Below are 4998 nucleotides of genomic sequence, written 5' to 3' on the forward strand. Positions count from 1 at the left end.
GTAAATCACCCTCTAGATAAACATATAGCACATTTCCATAACACCGGGAGATTTTTTCTATGTGATTTTTGTGTCAATACCAAATTCTTCCAAAATAATCAGCATAGTTTTACCTGCTCTTGAATTTCTTATAAATGAAGGCGCATACTGTGCACTGTTTTACATCTGCTCTCCCTCAGTCAACATAACGTTCTTACCATTCAACCACGTTTTATATGTGTCATACATATACATATATACAAATGTTGTCAAATAACTACATAAAATGTTTGTCATACATATAATATGTATTTGTCATGCATATACATTAAAACGTGTTATTCTTTGTTATTGCTGCATAGGACTCCATTGTATCAACAGACAAGAATTTGTTTATCCATTTTCTTATTGAAGGGCATTTAGATCAAGTTCAGTTTGAAATTCTCGTGCAAGTCTAGTGCACATGTTTACTCATGTCTATTGCCTGTGTATCATGAGTAGAATTGCTAGGACATAGGAAAGGATCTGTTTAATCTTGTCTGAAGCTGACAGACTGTTTTCCCCAATGTCATTGTACCATTATACGTTCATGCAAAGTATGTAGCCACCCCATATCCACAGTTTACATTTCATCTATTCTGGGTAGTATGCAGTGACAGTTTAGGGTGGTGGTTTTAATTTGCATTATTCTCATTTCCCATAATGTGGAGGAAATTTCCATATGATACATTCATATGGTCATCTGAATATCTTCTTTTTGAAGGAAAGTTTTTTCATATATTGTGCAAAGAAATGATGCCATGTTATAAAAATATTTGAACCTCTTCACCTTGCGCAACACATAAAAATTTATTTGAGATCGCTTATAGATGTAAAAGTAGAAGCTTAAATAATAGGCTTCTAGAACAGGGGTTTCAAATTACAGCTCAAAGGCCAGTCTGGGCCACATCTGTCTTACTTTCTCTTCTTTTAAGATATTGTTTATCTGCAGTAGTTGTAGATTCACGTTCAATAGTAAGAAAGAATACAAATCCTTTCTTGGAAAAAAAAAAACAACAACAAACTAAGAATAGAGCATAGTTATGATTTTAAACCAAGTATTTTGCAATTTCATATTTTTACATGCTTTAAATCATTTGCTTAATAATGATATTGTTGTTATTGGAATTCCAAGATGGGTATTAATAAAACGTATACCCATTCAAGCAAAGAAAAGGGAAGCAAGAATGAGAAAGAGTAAGAAATGGATCCTAAAAGTAAAAGTCGAAGACAAAATGTGATTTTTAAGGAGCATTTTTATATCCTCAATTTTCCAAATTTCAACACAGTTTTTCCACTCATAATGGGTCACGGGGAAAAAGAAGAAAAAATAGTCTTCATTTTATAATTTAAAAACAAAAAGAAGAATATTAAATTGTTTTTGAAGAGAAGGCCATAACTAATTTTATTTTTCAGACATATGAAAATCATCCTATTGGGAGATCCAAGTTATAAACCAACTATTCATTTCATAACTTTTGTTGTGAAATACATCATGTGTGTGTTTGTAGGAGGATGTTTCATAGTTTGTTTCATCTTTTAAATTTCCCCTAAACCCTTTTGTCTCATTAGGTTTTACTTTCACTATACATTTTAGCCACGTTTTTAGGCATGTTTTTTCAGGTTACCTTTATTCTTTTTAATTATATATTCGTAATTATATTAAACTCAAATTTTTAATTTATCCTCATGTTTAAATGAAATTAGTTTTCCTGTAGTTTTAGGAATGTGGATGTGGCTCAAGATACTTCTCTAGCTTCTGGATTCTAGGACTTCTCTTCTATGATGCTGCTACGACTAAGCATTGAAAACATAATCTTTCTTCTAGTCACTTCTTTAGTGCTTTCTGTTTTGTCTGCCACTAGTATCTAGACCAGTTCTGTCCTTTACTTCAAGAATACCTGTCCAGAATAATTCATATTCTATTCCCATCGGTTTCTCATCAGTGTGGGGCACTGTCTTCTCACTGAAAAGTTTGGAAATCTCTGGGTGTCTTGGTTATCCCAGCTACCTTAGGTGTTGCCTCAGTCACTTGCACTCGTTGTCAAATTGCCAACAGCAAAGCCCCAGCCTAGTTATGACTGTGGTTCTCAGATAAGCCAACTACATCCTCCTGTTTCAGTGGGGACATCTACCTTGGGATGAGAACTTCTTGGAGAATTCTGTGAGTTAGCACTTATATGTCAAAAGATAAGGAAAAAAGGTCATGATTGTCTAACAGGGTACATGAATCCCCAAATAAATTATCTTACAAAAATATCACACTTGCTTTTCTACATTTTCACTACTGGTAAAAATGAAACAAATAATTCACATTAGAATAAAATCTGTAGGCTGGTATAACAAGCTAAGACAATTACTTTTACATATAAAGCAAGTCCTTCAAATAAATGTTTTACACACAAATTTAGGTTTTAAAAAAATAAGATAAGTATTTACCTTAGTTTTGTTTGTCCACTAAGAGACCCCATTTCTCAAACTGACATTAAACTGGACTGCAGCTCAAACCCTACAAAGATTAAAATGCATGTCACAAGCTGGATATACACATGTGCATATTACATACATGATAAATGGCTAACCCTGCTGTGCATACAACATCCATGAGTAGTTTTACCTTGTAAAAATACTGTAGCCTATCTTGAATCAAACTGTAATGAAAAAAACAAAAGATAATGCTTGCCTACTAATAGACATTTGCTCAGGCATTTTTAAAAATGCAAAAAGTATAATGTCTTGAGGACTGAAAGGTTATTGAAGATGGGATAAAAGTCAACACTGCTTACAAATAACTGAACATGGAGAGACAGCCAACACATTCATGTGGACAGCAAATAAGTGGTTGTGTATTGCACATCTTCTATCTGGGTTATTCCTAGCTTGACGTTTCTGCCTTCATTATTATTGGTAGTTCCTAGAGTCACAGCTTCCATGTCAAATGTGACAGTGGACACAGAAGTAGTTGCAAGAAACTGATGAGGCCTTTCTTTTCCACTGACAAAAATTGCACCATTTGTACCAATGCACATAGCTTTATCCTGCTGCAGAGAGTCCTAGACATTCTGTTTTTGGCTTGTTTGTTTTCTTTTGTTTTGTTTTGTTTTGTTTTGTTTTGTTTTTTGAGATGCAGCCTCGCTCTGTCGCCCAGGCTGGAGTGCAGTGGCACGATCTCGGCTCACTGCAAGCTCTGCCTCCGGGGTTCATGCCATTCTTCTGCCTCAGCCTCCCAAGTAGCTGGCACCACAGGCGCCTGCCACCACGCCCAGCTAATTTTTTTGTATTCTTAGTAGAGACTGGGTTTCACCGCGTTAGCCAGGATGGTCTCGATCTCCTGACCTCATGATCTGCCCACCTCGGCCTCCTAAAGTGCTGGGATTACAGGCATGAGCCACCGTGCCCGGCCAACATCCTGTTTTTATGACACACTCCTATACTGCCTCTTCTGTCTCACAGTCCCACAGTTTCAACTCTAAATATTAATGTCTGCCCAGAGAAATAAGTTGGAGCTCTGGAGTCGAGAACACCTGAATATTCAGAATCGTTCCGGCATGACGTATTTCTTTGATTGCTCAGACCCTTCCCCTCAAAACCAACTGTCCACTCATGAGGCACAAATATGGAATGAACTATCTGGGGGACACTCCAAAGACTCCGCTCCTGTCAGCCATCTCCTTGGTGCAGATTCTGAAATGATCATCAACATTGGAGTCTGTGTGCAATACTATGAATTCAGTTTCAAAACCTACATATATATCCTCAAAATGATTTGAAGTACATTTACGAAACTGGAGCCTGTCATCTTGTGCCATAAAGTTGTCATCCACATTACAGCATTGTACTATGATGCCTCCAGGTTTCTCTATCAGTTCTTCTATCTGTACTGGTGGGCGAGATGCTACAGTTCCACGCTTAAGAATGTGGTCTTGGCCGGGGGCGGTGGCTCAAGCCTGTAATCCCAGCACTTTGGGAGGCCGAGACGGGCGGATCACGAGGTCAGGAGATCAAGACCATCCTGGCTAACACAGTGAAACCCCGTCTCTACTAAAAAATACAAAAAAAACTAGCCGGGCGAGGTGGCGGGCGCCTGTTGTCCCAGCTACTCGGAAGGCTGAGGCAGGAGAATGGCGTGAACTCGGGAGAAGGAGCTTGCAGTGAGCAGACATCCGGCCACTGCACTCCAGCCTGGGCGGCAGAGCAAGACTCCGTCTCAAAAAAAAAAAAAAAAAAAAGAATGTGGTCTTTCATGATGTTAAGAATAGAGTCATCCAACTGAGCAGATACACAAGGCACATCAACCAGTAAAGGAACTTCCTGTATGCTGTCCATCTGAACATGCAAGGCCTTTTTGGTAAAGCTCCACAGTTTCTCATTCTCTTCTCCTACACCACCAACCATGGCAATCTCACCTTTTCGTACTAAAGCCTCTGGAGTGTTGACTCTGTGTTCTATGAGCTTCTGGCAATCATCTAGTGGTGATTTAATGGTCTGTTTAATGGTGTCCACCTCTTGCAAAAGGGTCACCAATCGTTCATCTAGGAGCTTTGCAAGGGTTCCCTTTAAGTCATTAATATGTTGTTTGAGAACATCCCTTGTCTGTGATGCACTCTCTTTGATCTCTGTGCCTCCCACAGCCCCTCAAGCTAGTGACCCAGCTCCCACCGGTAGTTCTTGCCACCTCTACGTTCTCGAGGGCCTCCTGAAGCAGCAGCTCAGGCTCTAGCTCCATCATCTGCCTCATGCAGCTGCTGGAGTGGGTTCCCGACTGTTGAGTCTGGAGTTTTCTGATGGGAAGATATTTACCTACTGATGTAAGTATATTAGTGATTATAGGATTATGCATATTTCCTGGTTTTTGCCGAACTTGTATTTTTATTTTTGTGTTTTTGCTTTATATTTTCCTAGGAATATTTCCATTTTATCTAACTTTTCAAATGCATTGGCATAAAGTTATTTATTTAATATTTTCCAAATCTCAAGTTG

At 38.5% G+C, this 4998-nt stretch overlaps 1 pseudogene; it reads right to left on the minus strand.

Annotated features, from left to right (window-relative positions):
* Window positions 1-3760: 3760 nt before the first annotated feature.
* On the minus strand, window positions 3761-4756 carry LOC117062976 (annotated as a pseudogene).
* Between the last annotated feature and the right edge of the window lie 242 nt (window positions 4757-4998).

This window comes from Trachypithecus francoisi, unplaced genomic scaffold (genome assembly GCF_009764315.1).
Source record: "Trachypithecus francoisi isolate TF-2019V2 unplaced genomic scaffold, Tfra_2.0 Lachesis_group17, whole genome shotgun sequence".
Classification (NCBI taxonomy): domain Eukaryota; kingdom Metazoa; phylum Chordata; class Mammalia; order Primates; family Cercopithecidae; genus Trachypithecus; species Trachypithecus francoisi.